A 26,981-nucleotide genomic window follows, 5' to 3' on the forward strand; every position below is an offset into this window, starting at 1 on the left:
CACTGCTTAAAGACGAAGGTTTTATAGAATTTTTTAAGAAGGAGTGGGCTTTATATTTAGAACATAATGACCTGCCTGGAACATCAGCATCTGTTCTCTGGGAGGCAGGAAAGGCAGTGATGAGAGGTAAAATAATCTCGTTCTCATCACATAAGAAAAAAACAGAAAACAAACATATTCAGGAGTTTGAGGAAATCATTAAGTCTTTAGAGGCATCCACAGAAGAAGAGTTACTGAGCAAATTACGTAAAGCTAAATTAGAACTTCATGGAATTATTGACAAAAAGACACAATTTTTAGCACAAAGACTACAAATAGAAAACTTTGAACATAGTAATAAATCAGGTAAATTTTTAGCTAGCCAATTAAAAATAAATAAAGAGAGAACAACCATATCTGCTGTTAAAGACTCAACCGGGAATATAGTTTATGACCCTGAAAGCATAAACAACACTTTCAGAGACTTTTACCAAACTTTATACTCACCACAGATAAACCCATCAGATAACGAGATCAATGAGTTCCTTGACAGGATAACACTTCCTAAATTATCAGACAGCCAAGTTACAGTCCTGGACTCAACACTAACATCAGCTAAGCTCCAGAAAGCCCTTAAATCCATGACTAATAAGAAAACTCCAGGTCCAGACAGGTTTCCAGCAGAGTTCTACAAAGAATTATGGATCATTCTGGCTCCCAACATTTTTCAGAATGGTGAGGGAAATCGAAGAGAGTGGCAGATTACAGCCAAACATGAACTCAGCCAATATTAGTCTCTTGTTAAAACCAGGCAAAGACCCTGCATTTCCTACCAGCTATCGCCCAATTTCTCTTATTAATATTGATCTCAAAATAATTTGTAAAGCCCTGGCAAAAAGATTAGAGAAGGTAACCCCCTTCATAATACACCCTGACAAAACTGGTTTCATCAAGGGTAGACAGTCATCCACAAACTCACGTAGATTACTTAATTTGATAGGTTTCTCTTACAGTAGAAACATAGAAACTAGTATATTATCTCTAGATGCAGAAAGGGCTCTTTTGATAGAGTTAACTGGAAGTTCTTATTTGCAACTTTACATAAATTTGGTTTTGGGAACTTCTTCATAAACTGGCTACAAACATTATAGTTCACCAACTGCACGTATCAGGACAAACGACCAAATATCAGCTAGCTTCTGTCTTCAGAGGGGGACCAGGCAGGAATGCCCACTCTCCCCCTCACTGTTTGCTATCTTTATCGAACCACTAGCAGCAGCAATTAGGCAAACAACAGGTATCAAAGGGATAAAGTGTAAGAAAATAGAACATAAGATCAGTCTTTATGCAGATGATGTTTTACTCTTTCTACAGAATTCTCAATCATCTCTCTCCTATTCAATAGAACTGATTAATCTGAAACTTTTGGAAAAGAGTTTCTCTATAAACTGGTTAAAATCTACAGTTCTACCAATTAATTTCTCTTTTGTCAATTTACTTAATACACAATTGGAGTCAGGGAATATCACAAACCTGGGAATTAACGTCTCCCAAGTTAGCAAATCTAACCAAACTAAACTACATCCCACTTTTAAAAAAAGTGGAAGATGATCTTGCAAGATGGAAATCCTTACCAATGTCACTCATGGGGAGAGTTGCTACAATTAAAATAATGGTCTTACCCAGAATAAATTACTTATTTTCAATGATCCCAAACAAACCACCAGCTGACTGGTTTAGATCTCTAGACTCCTCAATTACCAAATTCCTTTGGCAGGATAAACCTCCACGAATTAGCTTAAAAATGCTTCAGAAGACCAAAGACAAAGGAGGACTGGATCTACTCAACTTTTATTATTATTTCTAAGCCAACAGGCTGCAATATATACCAAGATGGTTGCAAGATAACCCACTAGATGAGTCCTGGTTAGACATAGAACAGACACTTTGTAATATGATAGAGCTTTCAGACTTACCATTTATTAGCTCAAGCATAAGAAAACATGAAGGCTTCAAAAGTATTAGTATCAGCACCTCTCTGACAGCATGGTGGGAGTATCTAAAAATGACAGAGTCTTCACTAATACCATGCAGACGCACACCTATCTGAAATAATCCTGATATTTTGCAAAAAAAACAAAATGATGAACCTTCCGGACTGGAAAAATAAAGGAATCCTATACCTGGAACACATATATGAAGGATTGGACTTCATCCCATTTAATAGAATAGTCTCCCATTTTGGAATAGATAAGAACAGCATTTTAGAATATCACCAAATTAAATCTGTAGTCAAACAAAAATGTAAGCTAAATAAAATAGAATTACAAATATCACCAAGGGTATTAGACTTCTATAATCTCAACCCCCCCGAACTACTGTCTAAAGTATATAAGACACTCCAAAATAGACGATAGAATAGCAATCCCTATTGAAAAATGGGAGGTGGATCCATCAGTCAGCTTTGACCAGAACTTCTGGTCCCAAACTTGTTTAAAAACTTTTAAAATGATCAGACACTCCAATTTACAATTAATTCAGTACCAAATTCTACACAGAGTACACTACACGTCATCAGATGTTCAAGATGGGGTTTGTGTCATCTGTCACCTGTACACACTGCACAAATAACATTCCTGACAATTACATTCACTCACTGTGGTCCTGTCCACCTGTCCAGGAATTTTGGGGTAGAGTATGTGAAGACCTGTCAAAGTGTCTGAAATGTCATATCCCAACCACCCCCTCTCTTTGTTTACTAGGAAACCTGGATGATGTCCCGATAGAAACATCTTTGGCTCACGTGGTTCTGACTGCCGTATGCATCGCTAAGAAAACTATCCTCTTGAATTGGAGAAATAGAGATACTCTTTGCATCAACCAGTGTAGAAATCTTTTGGTAGATCATATTACACTTGATATAGCCTCTGCTTCCACTTCAAATTAATCTCTCTGGGCTCCTTTGATCGGTTCCATCACATAGCAGTGACGGGGGACCATTGATATTGTCCTGCGGGATGGGTGAGGGGGTGGAGAGTATGAGTTTGGAGTATCCGGACGTTCCCTGGAGGTGGGTTCACTGGGGGTGTCTGGGACTGGGGGGCTGTTGCCCCCTCTGGAGGTGCTTGGGTTGCCTCGGGGGGTGGACTACTGGCGGTTGTGAGTGGGGCCCCTTGGAGGTCTTGGCGGTGGCCATGGGTCACTGCCCAGCAGCTACATTGCCCCTGGGCAGGTCTGGGTGGGGGTCTGGGGGCTCAGGGTGTGGGGGTGGCCGGCCCCGTGTGGGGATCTGGGCGGCGCCTTGGGGGTCAGGTCCTGACAGATATGCTGCCGGGGAGAAGGCAGAAACATGCAGCAGTGCCTGGCTCAGGTTCAGGGGCCTCAGGTAGACCTTGGCTCCTCTGCTGTCCCATCATAGGGGAGGGGGAAGTCCAGGAGGGGGAGGACCCAACCTTACCTGGATGTCCTATGTTGTATATAATCTGGAAGTTGTGCAAATGCAGGGATTGGTATAGATTTTCTGCTGGGGTTGGGCTGGGTTGGTGCCCTCGGACTCCGTGATGCTCTGTGATGCTGCTGCTTTGGGCCCTGGCAGGACGGGTTGGGGTCTCCATGCCCTGGGTGGCATTTTGACAACAGAGGTGCCTACTGGGCCAGTGGGGGAGCTGGCTCCCTGGAGGGCTAAGCCCAATCAGCCATTCCTCCCCATCCCCACACATTTATCTCCTCCTGCTTCCTCACATCATCACACAAACATTCACATAGGATCTTGGGAGGTGGACAAGTCAGGGAGTGCGGGTAAGGACCCCATTTCCGCATTCCTGTGGCAGCCTGCCACTCCAATTTTATTTGCACATTAGGGCTGCAACAACAAATTGATAAATTCGATGAAAATCGATTACTAAAAGCGTTGGCAACGAATTGCGTCATCGATTCGTTGTGTCGCACAACTCTTCCAAAAGCGCCCCCCAACCCCCCCCCCCCCCCTTCCCGCCCGCCGTTGCGCGCAGACCAGAGCAAGTCAGATCAGCGCGAGGGTGAGCCGCAGATCAGCGTGAGGGAGAGCCGGTACCGGCAGATCAGCGCGAGGGAGAGCCGGCAGACTTGCGCTGCTGAGAACCGGTTCCGCATTGTCGCGCAGCGATCCAGGCAGCTGCTTCCAGCGCACGGTCCATTCTCAAAGTGGCGCAACCAAAAAACTATAATTAGCACACGATCGTTCATGTCCGCACATGTTCTCTATTTTCTGTCTTATTTGTGCCTGAAGCGCGCTACTGCGGAGCTCATCACCTGTGCTGTGGTGATGTCACCTCATGCAGCATCGAAAACGCGCTCTGCGCTTTTCGGTCAGGAGATCCCTTTCATCTGCTCAAAAGTAACTGATGAGGTGAAAAGGTAAGAATCCAGGCAACAGATTTTCTGGAGAATTATGAGGAGATGCAGGAAGATGAGAGACAGACAGGACAGGAAAATAGTTCAATAAAAACAAGAAAACAAAACAAAGTGTTGAAAAGTAAAATGTAGGTAGATTTATCTCCACTACACGTTTTTACCAGTTAAAAACAATAAGTTATACACATGTCATATTTATACATCTGATACAATTCAGATCACCTTCAAAACTCAGTCACACACCCAGGGCCGTTTCAAGACATTTTGGTGGCCAAGGCAAAATGCGCCTGGGCTCCCCAGAAGCCTCTGTGTAATCCATACCCTCTCCAGTAGTGTTAGTTATATGGTGTTTATAAAAGCCCCTCAGACATTACTGACATGTTCTAATATTATCAGATGAAAAACTAAATTATCAGACATGCTGTCTCATCTGCTTCTTTTAAAAACTTGCTAAATGTTACAAAACCATCTGAAAGCCACTATTTGTGGATTCTCTGAAAGTTTCCATGGAGTGTGTGACAACTTATTTTTTCATTGATCCTATCGTCTAATCTCACAGCTGAAACAAGCATCCTTAATAATCTGTGCACAGGAAGCTTACCGATGCTGTAGTAAAACAAAAGGTATAATAATTTATTATTAATAAAACCTTGTTGCAGCACTAAAGCAGAAAAATTAGATTTTGCATTAAATATGCAAAATATTTACATATGAATTGTTTTAGAGCCCTTTTATTGGCAGAATCTGATATTAATTTAGTTCTTACAAAAAATGGGTCCCAACATGGTTTGTGTGGCGTTGCCATAGTGTGACGTCATAGGCACAGATCCCCTGTCCTCTTGTTTGGAAATGGAAATATGATCACCCTACATTAAACAAACTGTCCACCCGGGCTTTTGCGCTGCACAGAGACGCTTCGCTGCCTATGACTCTGAACGTCAGTTGAGAGTCAGTCTCATGCACACTGACCAATGAAGAGAGGGCCTCAAGTTAAGACCCTCTCCTCATTGGTCAGTCCACACGAGGTGGGTCAAAGGTTACTCTGGGCGGGTTACGTGTTGTCAGGCATTCAAGTATTGAGTATATTTACTGCATATTACAGTAAAATATTCTGTATGTGACCATATTATGGTGATCCTCGGGTCGTGATGATGGAGCCCTTGAATATTGTTGCCCAGGGTACAACAAAGTGTTAATCTGGCCCTGGTTCCGCCGTCACATTCCTGCAGAAACTGGTTGATCACACCAGGGCTAGACTACTAGCATGTGGTTTTACAACCACAATGTCCTCAGAAGCAAAAACGCTTTTAAAAGGGAGGGAGGAGTCCTAACTGTTGCTGCAGGCGTGTTGTGTGAGAGTGCAGTTATATACTGGTTAATATATTTTTGGGTTCAGTTGCTTTCATGTGGCCTAATGTGAGTCTATTTGGGATCATTGGAATGATCAGCAGCATTTCTTGATGTGACTTTATGGCAGTTGCCCAGGGCATCATCGCAAGGAGGATGGCATTCATTTACTTTTGTTTTATTTGGTATTTTTTCAGTCAGTTTTGGAAATAGTGATCAATTTTGATTAATTCACAGCCTATGTTTAATTACATTTAAAATAAATGTTAACAGATGAGATCAAACAAAACAGATGAGAATTGCCCTTAAGCTGTTTAACTTGGACCAAGCATTTTAGGTCACAGATAGATGTAGCTTAGGGTCTCTGTCTATACACCTTATAAGACAATTTAGGTGATGGCATGTTGTTTTTCTGCTATTGAACTGTTTTCTAATAATGTTGTGTTAAATAAAGTGAAGGAAGGAGAGAAATAACGTTTCCCTAGCAGTTTTTAAAAATTTCCCCATGTAATCCGATTAATCGATTAATCGTGTCGAGACCCCATCCGATTAATCGATTATCCAAATAATCGTTTGTTGCAGCCCTATTGCACATTAAACATTTCCAGCAATGACATTCCATGCAAACACACACTTAGGGCCTTGGGAGTGAGCATATTCAACGGCAGTTGGCAGGGGGATTTCTCAGCCTCATCCCAAGTGCCGGCGCCCACTTCCAATTTTAAACTTCACTTAGACACTGAGGGCTGTGGGTGCAAGTGTGGTGGTGTGGTGGCATCAGCTGGCATAGGCCAGACGATGCCCGCACTGCCCGCTCACCACAGCAATGGAATACACCTCATCAACACTCAATAACACCATATTGGAGCAGGCGGAGGGAGACTAGGGGTCTTAGCACACCTCTGTTATCACTTGGCTTCCTGGGGCTGGAGGCTAGAGGCTGGAGGCAGGGGCTTTTCTGGTCGCAGTCTCCCTGGGGTTCCTGTGCTCTGGGGCAGCTCCTGGATCTCTGGGACTTGGAGCTCCCTCTGTCTCCTGCACATCTTTAGGGGGCAGATCTGTGGCCCCTCACACTCTCTATTGGACACTCCTATAGAGAAGTCTTACATAAACAAGCACGTGTACACACACAGGTGCTCACATGGTGCTCTCATAAGTATGGACTTGGGCACGTTCAACACATGTCTTAAGGCTATGGTGGGCACTTAATGCACTGTGATTTATTATCAAGTGATTGTTCAGTTAAACAATGTTGATTATATATCTTGTTGTATTGTTGTTGTGTCCCATTTTTGTTTGATTTTCTATTCTTTCTGCAAGTGGAACCCCCCCCCCCCCCCCCCCCCCCCCCCCCCCCCAGGATTCAGACATGAATTCTGTTTGCTTCACAGCCAGACAGGACACGAAAAAAAATTTTTTGGGAGGAATTAAATCTTAGGGAAATTCTTAAAAATGCTCTGCTTGCGTTTTCAGTGTTTATGTGCAACAACAGCCTGAAGAGCTGCTAAATGCTTGTTCAGGCAGACTGTGGAGCACTTAGCAGCTTCTCAACTGTGTTGATGTAAAACTGCAGTTGAATTTCGTTTTGGAAACAAATTAAGATTTTCTGAATGCAGCATCAAGTTTCCCTGCATTGTTGTTTTACGCTGAATAATCAGCATCAGTGCTGCTTAAGGTTAAATGTTTAGAAACATGAAATCTCTGCCTGTTTCACATTACTGCTGTTTAACTCTTTCATGGCATCTGAGCAGAAGATGTGAAAAGTTCGAGCAATTTCAGTGTAGACGTCAGTAATAGCACTGCAGCATTGGGGAATTGATTTGAGAGGGTCTGTACTCTTTTCAAAAGCAGACATGAAATGATATTCTGTCTGATAACCCATCAAAGTGCTGTAGACAAATGAGCTCTGAGTTAACCATGGTGCTTTCAAAAGGAGGAGGACTCTAATCTATCTTCTCCATGAACAAACATGCTCAATCACGCATACACAATGTTTTAATTATCTAAATGAACAATCAGATTGCAATAATCAAAGTGAACGTGTGAAGCATTAACTGTTGTACCGAATGCTTGCAGTGGAAACTCAGTGCTCTGTTTCTGATGGAAGATTTACGTCCTCGCCCCCAAATGAATTATCGCCTGTCTGTGTGTGGCAGCTGGTGAAGGAATGCCAACTGTAGATAGTACACACAAACATTTTAAACTGGAGGCACCAAGTAGAACTTTTTAAAATTCAAAGCAAAAATATTTTATTTTCATCTCAAACCGACAAAGCTTTTCAGTTGATAAGTCACAAAAACATGAAAGTGGATCTTAAATGTACAGCAGTTACAGTAATGTAGATGGAAGTCATTTTACGTGATAGCATGTACATTTTGTAAATGATGTGAGGAAAAGTGGTGGAAAATGTATCTGTAATAACTGTTCTATGGCAATGTGCAGAAATAAAACCACAAAATAAACTGAAGCAGAAGAGATTTCAAATGTTTTGGTGAGAATCGCCACAGGTAAAGAAATCAAGAGCAACATGCATGTGTTGAGATATAATCCAACACTTTACCAAGCTCCGCCCACATAATAAATGCACAGGTATGATGTAGTTGTTTGTTCTGTAAAATATAAAAGACGGCTAAAATATTCCGGGTTGGAGATTTCGATATAACCATGTTAGCACATCCGTAACCATTCAGACAGCTTCACCTCAGTTAGGCTAATCTGGTAACATGTGCAGCCCTGCAGGCAGGAGAATGAGATTATTGCCTTGTTCTGATGATGTCATAGTTAGAAAAACAGCAGGTAAATGTTCTACATAAGATCACCTAAACATGTGAAGTGGAGAAAGGTAACAAAAAGGTCTAAAGGGATGTGTGGAGAGATATGCAACTATGTATCTGCAGATCAGCGTTCAGAAAAAGACCTTTTTTACTGTTTGAAGCCATCTGGAACGTTGGCCTCAATAATTGTCTGGCCCTTTAGTGTATTCCGTATTCAGGAAAACAAAAAGGAATTTCATTTGTTCTCTAGAAATGTTAATAAGATCTAAGATCTAATTTATTTTCCCTAACCCTAAACAGTGGCGGCTGGTGAAAAATATTGTTGGTGGGGCTGTGCTATTTTTCTTTTTAAACAAACTTGTGCTTTCTGAGCTTTGTGCACAACTTCACTATTTCCTGAATTAAGCACAGCTCTTTTATTTCCTGTCTTACATTATTGGACAAAGGGATTAATCCACGTGTGTCTGACTATTGGCACACTGCCTTGCGGACCAAGGTTGAAAAATACTGCATTAAATTGCACATAAAATAACATGACCATGAATGGTCCACATTAGGGTTGTCACGGTATGAAAATTTAACCTCACGGTTATTGTGACCAAAATTATCACGGTTTTCGGTATTATCGCGGTATTTTTTTAAACGGTGTTGCATATGTTCAGAAAGCATTGATAGTCCTGTTCTACACAAACTGAAATAGTTTTGAAAAGGTTTAACAGTGTTTATTAAACCTAAAATAACACAAAGCCTTAGCAAAAGTGCAACTTTTCACAAGTAAAGGAACAAATAGCTTATTTTTCTGGAACGTGTTACAGTAGTCAGTGCAGGTTTAAATTATACAAATCCAAACATTCAAAACATAAACAATATGTAAACAAATCAAAGAAACACCACTTGTTTTCTCATATACTTGTTTTCTTCATTATCAAAATGAAAATCTAAAACTCCAGTCCACACTTGACTTGAGCACTGTACAAGTCAACCTTAAAAAATATGTATTTAAAACAAATAGCCACTTTAAACAAATTACTAAAATAACTACTACACTATGTAAACAAATCCAAATGTTCAAGTATAAATGGCATTGAATAAGTAAACAAATCAATGACAAGGAACTAATTGTATATTTCTCTTCATCATCAACAAATAAGATGCTTCATCCAGCAACAGGGTGTCCGTGACACGGTTTAAATGCTGGCAGAGGACGCTGCGGCTACAGTATATAGTGACTCGTTGCATTCTCCCTCAACCAAAAGTCCTCACGTCATGCATTTCAGCTAAAATGCTAATGTTAACTTACCTTGCACTGGCTGTAGAGATGTGGGTGATCGTCACACAGATGTGCCATTAGATTCGAAGTGTTACCTTTTGCAGACACTTGTTTCCTGCACGTTCTGCAAACGGGATAGCAGTCTTCTATTAACTGTCCCTCAGCATTTTTCAGAAATCCCAAATATGCCCATACTTCCGATTTAGTCTTCTTTGAGGGCGGATGGATGTCCTGGGCGCTGCCGTCTCCTCCTTCGGCCATTATTTCAGCTTCAAAGTTTTGGTGCCGTTGCAAACTAAAAAGTGCGTGTGCGCGCCGCGGGAACTTCAGCTGAAGCGACGGTGGCTGGTAAGGGTCATCGCGCCGAAACCGCGGCCACGGTAAACCCACCGAGATAATATAGTTTTTTAAAAACTGGACGGTTATTTTTATTGTCAACTTTTTTACCGGGGTTTACCGCTATACCGGTTACCGTGACAACCCTAGTCCACATCCACATTACTGTTTGTGAAACTAAAATACTGGAGAATTCCATCACAATAATAATAAATAAACAAGTATGTACCTGATCTTTTGCATGCTGTTCGTGAAGCTCTGGATTAGGGTTGTCACGGTAACCGGTATAGCGGTAAACCTCGGTAAAAAAGTTGACAATAAAAATAACCGTCCAGTTTTTAAAAAACTAAATTATCTCGGTGGGTTTACCGTGGCCACGGTTTCAGCGCGGTGACCCTTACCAGCCACCGTCGCTTCAACTGAAGTTCCCGCGGCGCGCACACGCACTTTTTAGTTTGCAACGGCACCAAAACTTTGAAGCTGAAATAATGGCCGAAGGAGGAGACGGCAGCGCCCAGGACATCCATCAGCCCTCAAAGAAGACTAACTCGGGAGTATGGGCATATTTTGGATTTCTGAAAAATGCTGAGGGACAGTTAATAGAAGACTGCTATCCCGTTTGCAGAACGTGCAGGAAACAAGTGTCTGCAGAAGGCAGCAACACTTCGAATCTAACGGCACATCTGCGTGACCATCACCCACGTCTCTACAGCCAGTGCAAGGTAAGATAACATTAGCATTTTAGCTTAAATGCATGACGCGAGGACTTTTGGTTGACGGAGAATGCAACGAGTCACTATATACTGCAGCCGCAGCGTCCTCTGCCAGCATTTAAACCGTGTCACGGACACCCTGTTGCTGGATGAAGCATCTTATTTGTTGATGATGAAGAGAAATATACAATTAGTTCCTTGTCATTGATTTGTTTACTTATTCAATGCCATTTATACTTGAACATTTGGATTTGATTACATAGTGTAGTAGTTATTTTAGTAATTTGTTTAAAGTGGCTATTTATTTTAAATACATATTTTTTAAGGTTGACTTGTACAGTGCTCAAGTCAAGTGTGGACTGGAGTTTTAGATTTTCATTTTGATAATGAAGAAAACAAGTATATGAGAAAACAAGTGGTGTTTCTTTGATTTGTTTACATATTGTTTATGTTTTGAATGTTTGGATTTGTATCATTTAAACCTGCACTGACTACTGTAACATGTTCCAGAAAAAGAAGCTATTTGTTCCTTTACTTGTGAAAAGTTGCACTTTTGCTAAGGCTTGTGTTATTTTAGGTTTAATAAACACTGTTAAACCTTTTCAAAACTATTTCAGTTTGTGTAGAACAGGACTATCAATGCTTTCTGAACATATGCAACACCGTTTAAAAAATACCGCGATAATACCGAAAACCGTGATAATTTTGGTCACAATAACCGTGAGGTTAAATTTTCATACCGTGACAACCCTACTCTGGATGACCCCTGTGATGTAGACAGAGTCAATGTTCCTCTTCTGCAGCTGGTTGAACAGCATGTCCACATGTGGCATGATCTTGTGACACAATGCCAGCAGAAAGCCGAAATCTTCTTCCTCCAGCATTCTCACAAAGCCTTCTTCCTCTCTCTCAGTGAATGGATCAAAGTCATCCGAGTCTCTGATCATCTGGAAAAATCTGAGAAGGTCATCCTTGTGCTCATACACTGTGTTGACATCTCTCTCTTGGACAAAATGTGCCAGTTCTGATCCACTTCTTCATTGTGTTTCTTCACTGCAAGCCTGTGTCCCTCGTCTCTAGCTGCATGGCAATGTTAGCTCTGCCTAGCATAGCTAGCTTCACCGTGTTGTCCATGTGCGCCTGGGATAACTCATGTTTCTTCACATTCTCAGAAAAATGTTTCATGTCCGTAACTCCTGACTCAATCCATGCCTCATCTGTCACAGTCGTTTTGAATAACAAACACGGAAAGCAAAATAACGCATTAGCTTGATTGCATCCAGCTAGCCAAGCCTTCCCAGAAGCCTGGTGTGTACAGTTTACCTCTCTCCTCCTCTTGCTGGCTTATCTTTACGTCGGGCTGATCTGGTCCAAGCTCTTTGACATTAAGTTTTTCCACCATAGTTCTCCTCTCGAACGGATACTGGAGAAGAGACCGAACTGAATTCAGTGGCTGCTGAGATCCGGTATCCATGCTGGTTGTATCACTGGCGCCCATCTGCGTCACGACCACGACCGTCACGACCAAAAACGTGCTGGAGTAGTCGAGACTCTCCGAGTTCTACCGAACAGCAACGAAAGCCTTTGGCGGTAGCTCTATCGCCCATCATGCTTCTGAAACAACGTCGACGCTGATTGGATACATTCCCATTCCTACCATTTGATTTTCTTGTCAGCAATTGGCGGACTGCTTTCGTGCTGTTTGGGCGATTGAAACACAGCCCACAGCCTTTCTGTCGGCTCCACAGCTCAGCAGAGAGCTTCTCACCAATATAGATATTTATATATATGATTTGTTTTTGTTACAAAACACACAATTAACTTAGAATATGTGATTATTGTTAATTTTATTTATTTGTTTTTTTAAATAAAAATTAAAAACACTGGGGAAAACTGGGAGGGTGGCACCCTATCGCCCTCTACTGGCCAGCCGCCACTGACCCTAAACTATAGTAAAATTCAGCTTAGCTGACTGACGTTAGGTTCACAAGCCATAACAGCTTTTTGTTTTTACTTACAAAACACATTTTAAGGGAGAGATTTGTTTTGTTTGACTTTATCTAGAAATAAAATTTGGACCGTTCCATAAAATGTTGGCGAGCCCCTGCTCCTCTGGCGACGGACAGGTTTTAGACCTCCACGAAAAGTGAAAATCTACATGTGTCACCAACAGTTTTCTTCTGCTAGGTGTGCAGGTTTTGCTGTTCAGCCTGGATAAGGCACAGTTCCTGCTGAATGCTGGTTTAATTTTAAATAACAGTTCAGCTACGTTTGTGTAGTGCTTCTTATTTTCTCTAATCATGAATAAATGACTGTGCCCAGGTGGACTGGATACACACACGGGCAGGTACACACACAAAACCTTCAGTGTCATCGCCACCACACACACAAACACACACACACACACACCTGAACTGCTTTTCATAGAAAGGGCAAGGCTGTTTTCTACAAAATTGCAGTTCAAAGTCAGCTTTTGAACATCCTGCAGTGTTTTCAGGTCCAATTTTCTGGGAGCAAACACCAAATCATTTACAATTATCACGCTTGCATTCAAATCTAAGATAGCAGCTCTGCATGTTTCCATTCTTTTCTCCCTCTCATGCATAAAAACCATGCCTAATTATAGTAAATGTGTTCAACTCCACATGCAGGTAAGGGCGCATGGAGAATGGCTAGTTCAAAAAACTCAAATAAGTCATGAGAATGGTGTAATTAAGAAATATAAACCATTGCTGTTTTAAGCTCGACATAAGAAAACACACACAGTTGTTTGAATGAGTTAATAAAAGCATGTGAGTAGATTAGTGTGCTTTTGTTTTGCTTTTTCTCTTTCCGTTTTAAGTTGAACTGAGATCAACAGGTTTGAATAGATTCTCTGAGAAAGCTGCGTTCCTACAAGTGTTGCATGTTTCTACGGTTTCATGCAGCCAATGTTCTTTTTTTCTTATGCTGCAGTTACACATGCGGTTTCACGTCATGCAGACTGGAAATAAACGGAATAGGAACAAGGACCAAACGTGCGCTTGGAGAAAGTAAATTAGTGGGAAATGGCTCTTACCTCTGTGGTGCCAGTCAGACGCGGCTGCAGATTTGAAGGGCTGGAGCGGTGGAAACCAGCAGATATGATGAGAAAAAGCGTACGGAACCCGTCCTCTCTGAGCCCGAACCGTCCTCTGTCTTCAGCAAAAGTTACAAAAATCTCACTGAAAGTCCTACTGATAATTTATCAGGCGTGTCCGGAGGCTGGCAGACGCTCCGCTGCCTCGGAGACTCCACTCCGACTGTCTCGCGCAAGGAGACTTGGCGCAGCGCGCGAGTGTGTCAGAGAGCACTGCGAGCGCGCGCAAGCACACACACACACACACACACACGCGCGCGCGCGAGATTTTAAAAACCCTTTTAAACTGGAATTACATTTTCCTCAACAACGAAAAAGGACTCTAGTGTTCATCAATTCAGTTTGGAGCTAACGAGTTCAAGACTCCATGACAAAACCACCCACATGTAAGATTAAACTGAAGGGATTGTACAATATATAACATTTATTACTAAAATGTAATGTGGTGCATAACACTGTACAAATTTTAGTAAAAAGTCATTAAATCAACTTTGGAGAAAGTTGAATTTAATGAATAGTCTGATATTTGCTGCCATCGTATGACAAATAAACTCAAAAATATCATGAAGTTTGATGTTAGTACTGTTTTATAAATGTTTTTATAAGCACATTATACTGTTTGTTTGACTAAATACTGAAAGTACCCCAAGCCTCACCTGTTTTCTATTGTGGTTGCACTGAACAAAGATATAAACGCAGGACTTTATGAGCTGAACTCAAAGATCTGAAACATTTTCTAAATATGCAAAAGATCCATTACTCTCAAATATGCTTCAAAATTCTGTGTTGGTGTGCACTTGTCCTTTGATAAGATATTCCATCCCACCTCACAGGTGTGGCCTATCAACTGCTGATTAGACAGCATGAATTCTGCACAGGTGTTCCTTACCCCTTCCTTCCACTGCAAGTGAAAGCGTCACAAAATGGCAGCAAAACATACTACAGGTGCTGGCCAGTAAATTAGAATATCATCAAAAGGTTGAAAATATTTCAGTAATTCCATTCAAAACGTGAAACTTGTACATTATATTCATGCAATGCACACAGACCAATGTATTTCCGATGTTTATTACGTTTAATTTTGATATTTATAGGTGACAACCAATGAAAACATCAAATCTGGTATCTCAGAAAATTAGAATATTCTAAAGGTCAATGAAAAAATGTTTGTTTCTCTAATGTTGGCCAACTGAAAAGAATGAACATGAAAAGAATGTGCATGTATAGCACTCAATACTTAGTCGGGGCTCCTTTTGCCTCAATAACTGCAGTAATGCGGCGTGGCATGGACTCGATCAGTCTGTGGCACTGCTCAGGTGTTATGAGAGCCCAGGTTGCTCTGATAGTCGTCTTCAGCTCCTCTGCATTGTTGGGTCTAGCGTATTGCATCCTCCGCTTCACAATACCCCATAGATTTTCTATGGGGTTAAGGTCAGGCGAGTTTGCTGGCCAATCAAGGACAGGGATACCATGGTCCTTGAACCAGGTGCTGGTGGTTTTGGCACTGTGTGCAGGTGCCAAGTCCTGTTGAAAGGTGAAGTCTGCATCCCCATAAAGTTGGTCAGCAGCAGGAAGCATGAAGTGCTCTAAAACTTCCTGGTAGACGGCTGCATTGACCCTGGACCTCAGGAAACAGAGTGGGCCAACACCGGCAGATGACATGGCACCCCACACCATCACTGACGGTGGAAACTTTACACTGGACCTCATGCAACGTGGATTCTGTGCTTCTCCGCTCTTCCTCCAGACTCTGGGTCCTTGATTTCCAAAGGAAATGCAGAACTTGCTTTCATCAGAAAACATAACTTTGGACCACTCAGCATCAGTCCAGTCCTTTTTGTCCTTGGCCCAGGCGAGACGCTTCTTGCGCTGTTTCATGTTCAAGAGTGGCTTGACACACGGAATGCGACACCTGAATCCCATGTCTTTCATGAGTCTCCTCGTGGTGGTTCTTGAAGCGCTGACTCCAGCTGCAGTCCACTCTTTGTGGATCTCCCCCACATTTTTGAATGGGTTTGTCGTCACAATTCTCTGCAGGGTGCGGTTATCCCTAGAGCTTGTACACTTTTTTCTACCACATTTTTTCCGTCCCTTCGCCTGTCTGTTAATGTGCTTGGACACAGAGCTCTGCGAACAGCCAGCTTCTTTAGCAATCACCTTTTGTGTCTTGCCCTCCTTGTGCAAGGTGTCAATGATTGTCTTTTGGACAGCTGTTAAGTCAGAAGTCTTCCCCATGATTGTGGTGCCTTCAAAACAAGACTGAGGGACCTTTTAAAGGCCTTTGCAGGTGTTTTGAGTAAATCAGCTGATTAGAGTGGCAGCAGGTGTCTTCTATATTCAGCCTTTTCAGAATATTCTAATTTTTTGAGATACCAAATTTGGAGTTTTCATTAGTTGTAACTTATGAATATCAAATTTAAATGTAATGAACATTGGAAATACATTGGTCTGTGTGCATTGCATGAATATAATGTACAAGTTTCACGTTTTGAATGGAATTACTGAAATATTTTCAACCTTTTGATGATATTCTAATTTACTGGCCAGCACCTGTATACTGCCATTATGGTGGCTGAGTTCCTTTCCTCTGGCAGCAAAGTGTAATGTTTTGGTTGCACCCCAGAGGCGAGGGGACACTATCATTACGTTTAAAGTATTTTTTACACGCTAGGCTTTCAAAACACGTCAAACTCCGCAGTTTAGATCATGTGAGACAGGAAGACGCAAACAAAAGCTAAGTAAAACACATCTGGAAACTTTCTAAATAAAAGTCACATGCAGGTAAACATGTTATTTCCTGTTAAAGCCCCCATAGCTAATGTAAACAACAGACAATGAACCACAGACCATTTTTTATACATGCAGTTGTCTTTCTCCTTGCTTATTATTGTGTGTGGACTTCTGAAGTCATGCGTGGAGTTGCATTTCTCCCGTGATTTTGTGAAGTCACGGGATCAGCAGTGTGGAACCAATTTGACCCCATTTCACGTCAGAATTGCTACTGGTTGGAAATGAGCTTGTGGGTAAAATGCCACTTTTACATTACACGACCGTTATCACGGCCAGTGGAAAGAAGCGGTTAGACTGGTCACAATAAAAGGCCACGCTGAAGTGTGCAGTTTGATCACGCAGCACAATGCCACAGATTATGCAACTTGGAGGGAGATCAGATGGCATTCTGACTGCAGGAATGGCTTCCAGAACTGTTGCCTGTCAAGTGAATGCTCATTTGTCTACCATAAGACGTCTCTTGTTCACCTCCATGATTCTCTGAGACCAGCCGGATAGCTGCAGGAACGATCAGTTTGCATAACCAAAGAATTTCTGCAAAAACTGTCAGAATCTGAGGGAAGTTCATCGTCCTCATCAGGGCCTGGACTTGACTTCAGTTTGTCTTCGTAACCAACTTGAGTTGGAAAATTCTCACATTTGATGACATTTGCCATGTTAGAAAGGCATTCTGTACATGGATGGATCCTAGTTTTCACAGTTCTGCCAGACAGAGTGTGTGATGTGTGTGAGTGGTTTACTGAAGTCAATGTTGTGATCAAGTGGCCCACGGTGGGGTTATGGTATGGGCAGGTTTATGTTACAGACAACTGTTACACCCTCTCTGCTGGCTCAATTAGTTATCAACAAGCAAAAGCTTGTCCAAGACACTTGTAACGTAATAGAAGTGGTTGCTTTTACTGAATGACCAATAGCATGCGGTATTCCACATAAATATGAATTATCAATCTTATTGGTCTTTCTTGTTTCTTATTGGTCTATTCATGTCAATCTTGAACATTTGATTTAATATGATCTTAGGTTCTATGGACTGCCATGGAAACACACACTTCATAATAATTCAGACAGTCAAGAATATAGTTTATAAAAATTTATGAATTAAATTATTCAAGTGTATACTATTTGCAGATGACACCACCTTATTTTATTCAGGAGAAAATTTAAAAAATGTGTTAGATGTAGTTGAAAATGAGTTGACAAAAATCAAAACATGATTCAATATCAACAGGCGTTTTGTAAACATCGATAAAACTACGTTTATAGTTTTTTGTAGTGGTAAAGAAAGTGCTGATGCATCACTATATGTTGAAGGAACAGAGATAGAAAGAGTAAAATAAGTTAAGTTTTTAGGTGTTATGATTGACGAACATTTATCGTGGAAGTCTCACATAAATGCTATTAAAATGAAAATATCTCGAATTATTGCAGTACTAAATAAGACGAAGGAATTGTTGAACAAAAATGCTTTGTATATTCTGTATAACTCGTTAGTTCTTCCAAAAACTTGTGCTGAGTAGCACACTTCCCTTTTCAGCCGACAGCTCCAGTGGGTATTCTGTTTTATTAAAGTGATTATAAATTAAATCTCTGACCATCCCTGCACACCTCATTCACGTAGATTGTCAAATAGTTAGCAAACACTTTGATGTTGCAATGTGTGATCAACTACATGTAGATGGTGTTGATAAGTTGATGGGAAATGTGGTTGCTGGAGGTAAAGTGATGCCTCAGTTGGAAGTTGTTGTCAATCTAAAGTAGAGAGCTGAAACGGTTGTGCTGGTGATTCATGCTTTTTTTCCCGCTTGTGCCCTCACCAGTTCACAAGCACAACAAAAACTCTGAAATGCAGTTAAGTGACTGTGATGATGAAATTCCTTACTGGTGACAAAGAGGTAATAACCATTTATGTGGGATGTGGGTCTAATCTTTGGTCGGATACAGCCGATCAAACGGAAAAGGCTTTATCGGAAACCAAAGGTGAACCTTTCCCTTAAATGGAAGAAGCACTTTCTGTGGCTCAGAAAAATTATGTCACTCACTCAGAAGTCTTGTTTTGATAAAGTTGATAAATAGGGCTGCAACAACGAATCGATAAATTCGATGAAAATCGATTACTAAAAGCGTTGACAACGAATTGCGTCATCGATTCGTTGTGTCGCACAACTCTCCCAAAAGCGCCCCCCCTTCCCGCCCGCTGTTGCGCGCAGAGCAAGTCAGATCAGCGCGAGGGAGAGTCGGCAGATCAGCGCAAGGTTCGCGCTGCTGCGAACCGGTTCCGCCCAAGGCCGGATTAACTGGGCAATTGCCCAGGGCCCACGAACTCTAAAGGGCCCAGGGCATGAGCACAATACTGTATCTATAATTTCCAGCTTTATGAGGACTATGGTGACCGTACGTTCCGTTTTACCCGGACTTGTCCACTTTTCACGCTCTGTCTGGCGCGTCCGGACTGCGGGTTCTTGTATTGATGAAAATGTCCGGCTTTTCTTCCAGGAGCAGGGATCGAATTATGGGGGAGCTGTACATCCTACACATCCAGGGAAGCCGGAAAAAAGTTTTCTATATTATATCATTTTTGGACTCTTTTGAGCAGAGTGCGGCACAGCGCATTGTTGCGCAGCGATCCAGGCAGCTGCTTCCAGCGCACGGTCCATTCTCAAAGTGGCGCAACCAAAAAACTATAATTAGCACACGATCGTTCATGTCTGCACATGTTCTCTATTTTCTGTCTTATTTGTGCCTGAAGCGCTCTACTGCGGAGCTCATCACCTGTGCTGCGGTGATTTCACCTCACGCAGCATCGAAAACGCGCTCTGCGCTTTGTGGTCAGGAGATCCCTTTGATCTGCTCAAAAGTAACTGATGAGGTGAAAAGGTAAGAATCCAGGCAACAGATTTTCTGGAGAATTAAGAGGAGATGCAGGAAGATGAGAGACAGACAGGACAGGAAAATAGTTCAATAAAAACAAGAAAACAAAACAAAGTGTTGAAAAGTAAAATGTAGGTAGATTTATCTCCACTACACGTTTTTACCTGTATAAAACAATAAGTTATACACATGTCATATTTATACATCTGATACAATTCAGATCACCTTCAAAACTCAGTCACACAGCCAGGGCCGTTTCAAGACATTTTGGGGGCCAAGGCAAAATGCCCCCCCCCCCCCCCCCATAACTGGGCTCCCCAGAAGCCTCTGTGTAATCCATACCCTGTCCAGTAGTGTTAGTTATACAGTGTTTATAAAAGCCCCTCAGACATTACTGACATGTTCTAATATTATCAGATGAAAAACTAAATTATCAGACATGCTGTCTCATCTGCAGCTTTTCTAAAGTTGCAAAAAGTAACAAAACCATTTGAAAGCCACTTTTTGTGGATTCTCTGAAAGTTTCCATGGAGTGTGTGACAACTTATTTTTTCATTGATCCTATCGTCTAATCTCACAGCTGAAACAAGCATCCTTAATAATCTGTGCACAGGAAGCTTACCAATGCTGTAGTAAAACAAAAGTTATAATAATTTATTATTAATAAAACCTTGTTGCAGCACTAACGCAGAAAAATGAGATTTTGCATTAAATATGCAAAATATTTACATATGAATTGTTTTAGAGCCCTTTTATTGGCAGAATCTGATATTAATTTAGTTCTTACAAAAAATTGGTCCCAACATGGTTTGTGTGGTGTTGCCATAGTGTGACGTCATAGGCACAGATCCCCTGTCCTCTTTTTGGAAATGGAAATATGGGCACCCTATATTAAACAAACTGTCCACCCGGGCTTTTGCGCTGCACAGAGACGCTTCGCTGCCTATGACTGAACGTCAGTTGAGAGTCAGTCTCATGCAGACTGACCAATGAAGAGAGGGCCTCAAGTTAAGACCCTCTCCTCATTGGTCAGTCCACACGAGGTGGATCAAAGGTTACTCTGGGCGGGTTACGTGTTGTCAGGCATTCAAGTATTGAGTATATTTACTGCATATTACAGTAAAATATTCTGTATGTGACCACATTAGGGTGATCCTCGGGTCGTGATGATGGAGCCCTTGAATATTGTTGCCCAGGGTACAACAAAGTGTTCATCTGGCCCTGGTTCCGCCGTCACATTCCCGCAGAAACTGGTTGATCACACCGGGGCCAGACTACTAGCATGTGGTTTTACAACCACAATGTCCTCGGAAGCAAAAACGCTTTTAAAAGGGAGGGAGGAGTCCTAACTGTTGCTGCAGGTGTGTTGTGTGAGAGTGCAGTTATATACTGGTTAATATATTTTTGGGTTCAGTTGCTTTCATGTGTCCTAATGTGAGTCTATTTGGGATCATTGGAATGATCAGCAGCATTTCCTGATGTGACTTTATGGCAGTTGCCCAGGGCATCATCACAAGGAGGATGGCATTCATTTACTTTTGTTTTATTTGGTATTTTTTCAGTAATTTTTGGAAATAGTGATCAATTTTGAATAATTCACAGCCTATGTTTAATTACATTTAAAAATTAGTTGTTTGACATCGCCAGTTATAATAAATGTCAACAGATGAGATCAAACAAGACAGATGAGAATTGCCCTTAAGCTGTTTAACTTGGACCAAGCATTTTAGGTCACAGATAGATGTAGCTTAGGGTCTCTGTCTATACACCTTATAAGACAATTTAGGTGATGGCATGTTGTTTTTCTGCTATTGAACTGTTTTCTAATAGTGTTGTGTTAAATAAAGTGAAGGAAGGAGAGAAATAACGTTTTCCTATCAGTTTTTAAAAATTTCCCCATGTTATCCGATTAATAGATTAATCGTGTCGAGACCCCATCCGATTCATCGATTATCCAAATAATCGTTTGTTGCAGCCCTATTGATAGATGAACTGTACATTACTTCCCTGAGAATAATTTGTTGGTGCATTGTTGGCCTCAACCCACAACTGGGGTCGCTGTTTAGGGACTGGTGAAACAAATAGTTGTCCCATCGTCCGCCCGAGAACTCGTAAATTGCAATGGCACATGAGAGTGACTGGTCTGGACATTTAGGTGTGAATAAAACTAATAAACTGCTGTTACAGCATTTCTTTTGGCCAGGGATGAAGAAGGAGGTGTCTCTCTTCTGTCGGCATTACCATGTCTGCCAAATTTCAACAGAAGCCGAACCAGATCATTCATCTTGCCCCATTACAGCCCATTACAGCTGTGAGTACGCAGTTTGATCATGTAATTCTAGATTGTGAGGGACTTTTACCCCCATCTAGAACAGGAAAAATATTTTTTTAACCCTCATGTGATCAGCTACATGGTTTCTGAAGGCCATACCGCTGAACTCCATCACAACCCGTCCTATTATCAGAGGTCTTCCCATTTATTTTCTCTTTCTGGGTTATCAAGGTGATGCAGACCGACCAAGGGACAAACTCTAGACTATTTCAACAGTTAAGCAAAACACTAGGAATTAAACATGTTTTCAACAGCTTATCACTCCTAGAGTCAGGGGACTTTGGAAAGGTGGTATCAGACGTTGAAGGCCATGTTGACCAAATACTGTGTAAGCCAGAAAAAACCTTGGGATGATGGGTTTCCATTTGTTCTTTTTCCCACCCACGAGGCTGTACAAGATTCCCTAGGTTTTAGTTCAGCCCAGCTTGTGTTTGGCCATACTCCTTGGGGACCTTTGAAGCCATTAACGGAGAGATTAATTTGTCCTGGTCCAGCAGACAGAAAGGTGAACGAGTATGTACAGTCTTTTCAAAAACAATTACAAGAAGCTAATGCTATTGCTAAGACTCACTTAGAAAAGTCCAAGCTAAAGATGAAAGTGCAGCATGATAAAAGGGCAAATACACGTGACTTTGCAGTTGGAAACATAATATTTGTTCTGATGCCTTTGTGTAGCTCAGCACTTAGCAATAAATTTGATGGACCTTTTGAAATAATGAATACACTTGGAGATGCTGATTATGTGCTGCACACCCCAGCCAGAAGACAGAAAAGTTGTGTTTGCCATGTTAACCTTTTAAAACTTTATCAAGAGTGCTCAACCCCATCAAAACCTGTGACTTGTGTTGTGGTACCCGCCTCTTGTTTCAGAGGAAGCGAGTGGAGTTGGAAACAACTATCCCTAGTTGTAGTCCTCTTTTAAACAACACTGAGGCACTTCAAGAACTGGAAGAACAGTTGAAACATTTAATGCCTGAAGTAGCTAGTAACCTGAAGCTGATTTCCTCCAGTTAGAGTTTGTTTAATGTTGTGCTCCTGCAGACCACATTGTTTTCTCATCATGTAGATATGAGTGATTCTCTTCTACCCCAATTAACTGCAGCTGGCTGCTTTTTGAGAGGGAAAGATGATCAGCCTATGCAGTACAGCTGTGTATGTAACTCTTCTGCTGAACCAGAGAAGCAGAGATGACGGAGCTGTCTGTGATGCTGAACAGCAGAATGAAGCAATGTCTCAGCAGCCTAAATGACATTGGCTGCAACACCCCACCCTTAAATCGAAATAGATGTTACCACACATTCGAAGTACAACAAATAAAACTTCCCACTTATGTCCTTTTCTCTTTTACCATGAACCAGAGTTATGTTGCATCGACTTGAGCTCCATCCAATTGAAAATCAACCAGGGTGCTCCCCCTAACTGCTAAGGGGAAGGCTTCTCTAACTCACCCCCAGTCTTTATACAGAGTTAAAGGGGGAGGATTAAACACGAGCGCACCAGGATGTGGAAGTGGCTCGTGTCTGATGCACGCCCCCACAATCCTGTCGAGTGTCCCTGAGATGACTGCTAGCATAACAGCCAACTCTCACCTCCATGCCGCAACACTAAAAGAAAGCAATAAACAGCTACACCCTAAAGCCGGGCGTACACTGTGCGACTTTTTCACTCGTAGCACTCAGCTTCAGCTCAAACTGTCGACTTCCTCGCAGGGCAGATCTCACGAGCCAGGCGTTCACACTGCAAGACCCAGTTCTCGGATGCGACCTGACTGCTCACACTGTACGTCTGGTAGCAACACGTCGGACCTAAAAATATGCTAAAAATAGCAGTTTTTACTCAACACATTAGACTTTTTTGTCTTGTTTTGCCTGTTGTCCTTCGGGAGTGCTGCAGGGGGACACAGGGATTTATGGGGTTGGATGAGGAAAACGAAATAAAGAAAGTAAATCTGTGTTTTGTGATCAGTTTAATTTGACATGAACACGACAAACACGCTTTCTTGACAATCTTTGTGAGTAAAAAACGTGTAGAAATTAAAACGAACAACGTGTGTTATTAAGGAAATAGCGGGGAGCGGTGTTGATGCAGGATTGCGCATGCGCCGTGAGCGGTTCTGATACATTTTGGGTCGCAGCTGCTCGCAGCGCCGCTTCAACAGTGTGATACCCTCACGAGGGACGAGCAAAATATTAAACACGCCAGAAGTCCGTGCGAGCTCACTATTGCTGATCGGTAGCTGGTCACGTGGTGTTAATCGCCTCTCGTAACCCCCTGTACACTACACGACGCTCAGCGCAAAACTCGCCCCGATCTCGTGGATTCTCGCACGAGTGGAAAATCGGCTCAAAAAAGTGAAAAAGTCGCACAGTGTACGCCCGGCTTAAATCGGGTGGAGGCCTTAGGCCTACAAGAAAAAGCTGGGAAGGATGAGCCACTTAAACACTTCTTAGAATATTGTGGATTACCATAACTAAGAGACTGACCTTCAACAATGATGTTTTCTGAAATGCTGTATGGACAGGAAAAGGGCCAAATACTCCTTTCTTTGTAGTGGAGTACAGCATTTAATGTCAGTTAAAGTTCCTAGAGAACTAGCAAATGGTATGAAGAAAATGATTCGAATGTGAGTAACTCGGATTTTAGTCGGGTCTCGCAGAAGAAGAAGAAGAAGAAGAAGAAGAAGAAGAAGAAGAAGAAGAAGAAGAAGAAGAAGAAACTATCATTTCTATAGCGCCTCTCAAGATAAAAATCACAAGGCACTTCACAAAAACAGAATTTGTAAAAATATAAAAAAGCATTTAGAAAATGTTTAAAAATATATTAAAATGAGCAAAAATAGGCAATTGTGATTAAAAAATGTTAAGAAAGAGAGACAGTGAACAGGAAAGAGGGAAATCAGTCGATCCTGAGGAAGGTGGAATAGGTGGGGAGAGCAGAATAAAGAGAGAATGGTGATGAAGGTCATACAAAAGCCAGCTTGAACAAGTGAGTATTCAGCTGCTTTTTAAAGGAGACCACTGAGTCCACTGATCTCAGGCTCAGGGGGAGAGAGTTCCAGAGTCTGGGGGCCACAGCAGCAAATCATCTGTCACCTTTGGTCTTTAGCCTTGTGACGTGCACCGTCTACTTGTGGCCACAAGAGGCCCTCGGTCTGCTGCCTGCACGGCTGCAGGCTGTTAGGTAAATTGAGCTTCCCTGTTAAAAGGGAGCTCTTGAAGGTATTCTGGGAGAGATGTGCAGATGGGTGTTGGCACGGAGGTGTTTGCTCTCCTCTCTAGCTCTCCTCGCTTACAGACGTTAAAGTCTTCGTTCTTTCGTGGTATTTCTTCGTTCGCTACCTGAGTGGTATTTTCGTTTGTTCTGAAACCTTAGTGGTAATTTTGTGTTTGATAATATTAATAGTAGTTTGTGTGTCCTCGTTACAGAGAGACTTTGCTCACCCTTTTGGTGCAGTTTTGTGTTTACCGTTTAGCCTTATTCCTAGCCTTATTCCAGCCTATGTGCTGCGCTTTTAGTTTATTATTAGATACCGTTTTTCTTTATTGGGAAATTCCTTCGTTTATTAATACCCAGTTTTGGATGACCCTTTTGTTCCCTTTTCAGCCTAGAGCTTCGTTTTTGTTTAATAAATATCTTATAGAGAACTGTAAAAGTGTTTGTTTCATTCCCAGTACAAAATCTTCTTTACTCCCTAAACACATCGTGCTCCTAGCGAAGCCGAGGGACGTAAAAGAGTGGGGGCTCGTCCGGGATTTTTTTTGTTATTTATAACATTTTTACCCGAAATTTTAATTTGTACTGTGCTTGAAACTAACCTTTTATTTTTTCTCTTAGAGGCGAAGCAGGAATCATGTCTACCTTTGACGTACAGGCATTTGTGGAGGCTCCATCGCGCCGGCTGCTGGAGAATTGCAGAAAATCCGATCTGCAGCAGGTCGCCGCCCACTTCAGTCTGCTCGTCCCCAAGCAGCTAACGAAAGACGCCCTACGTCAGTTCGTCTTGGATTTCCTGGTTGCACAAGAGATTCTTCCGCCTGTGTCACGCCCTCCGTCACCACCGGTGACTAACGAAGAGGAGAGGATGGAGAAGCCTGAACTAGCCTGCTCCTCGGAGTCCGCTTCACCTCAGCAGAGCCCTTCGTCGTCTCCGTTAACCGGAGCTCGCCTGAAACTCCGACTGGCTCGTTTGCACATTGAGGCCGAGGAACGCGCTCTGGAAAGAAAGCTTCGACATGAGATTGAACTTAAAAGACTGGACGCGGATATTCGGCTGAGAGAACTTGAGCTCACATTACAGAGCAGGAAGCGTGATCCTGCCACGTTTCGGACTGTTCAACCAGCCGAGGACTCAGACGCCGCCATTTCGCCTCCCCTTGGGGATGTCCGACCGCCATCTGAGACTCCGCTTACTCCTACGTCTTCTACGACACCATTCGACATCAGCAAATGCCTCACGCTCCTGCCTCCCTTCCGAGAGACTGAAGTGGATGGGTACTTCCTTGCTTTCGAGAGGATGGCTGCGATACTCCGGTGGCCTCGCGATGTCTGGCCTTTGCTTTTGACCTGTAAGTTGACAGGTAAGGCTCTTCAGGTGGTGTCTGCTTTGTCTCTAACAGACAGTGCTAATTATGATACGGTTAAGTCTACTGTTTTGCACGCTTACGAACTCGTACCGGAAGCCTACAGGCAACGGTTCCGCTCTGAAACGCCGCGAGACAATCAGTCTTTTGTCGAGTACGCTCATAACAAATCGGTTTTGTTTGAAAAATGGTGTGTTGCTTCTCATGTCACTTCGCTAGCTGAGCTCAAAGAGCTAATCCTATTAGAGGAATTTAAGAGACATGTCCCCGAAAGAATTGTGCACTACTTAAATGAACAGAAGGTTACTTCCTTCTCCGAAGCCGCCTTACTCGCTGACCAGTTTTCTCTCACACATCGAGTCAAAGAAACTCGTTCAGAGCCCGTACGAGGAGTCAAATCTCCTCCTAAACTTCGCCCTGCTACTGAGAGTTCTGAGTGTTTTTACTGCCACAAGCGTGGCCATGTCATCAGAGACTGTTAT

General features: G+C 42.3%; 2 protein-coding genes across 2 annotated transcripts in view; both read right to left on the reverse strand.

Moving 5' to 3' along the window:
- The window catches only part of npffr1l2 (neuropeptide FF receptor 1 like 2), a 247,651-nt gene extending 233,560 nt beyond the window's left edge, over positions 1-14,091 (reverse strand). Inside the window, exon 1 of the mRNA XM_070546390.1 lies at positions 13,870-14,091. The gene's annotated coding sequence lies outside the window, so the exon portion shown is untranslated. The remainder of the gene's footprint in view (positions 1-13,869) is intronic.
- Positions 1-26,981, reverse strand: part of LOC139063708 (uncharacterized) — a 499,759-nt gene that overhangs the window by 418,039 nt on the left and 54,739 nt on the right. The gene's annotated exons all lie outside the window — the stretch shown is intronic.

Source organism: Nothobranchius furzeri, chromosome 17 (genome assembly GCF_043380555.1).
Source record: "Nothobranchius furzeri strain GRZ-AD chromosome 17, NfurGRZ-RIMD1, whole genome shotgun sequence".
Classification (NCBI taxonomy): domain Eukaryota; kingdom Metazoa; phylum Chordata; class Actinopteri; order Cyprinodontiformes; family Nothobranchiidae; genus Nothobranchius; species Nothobranchius furzeri.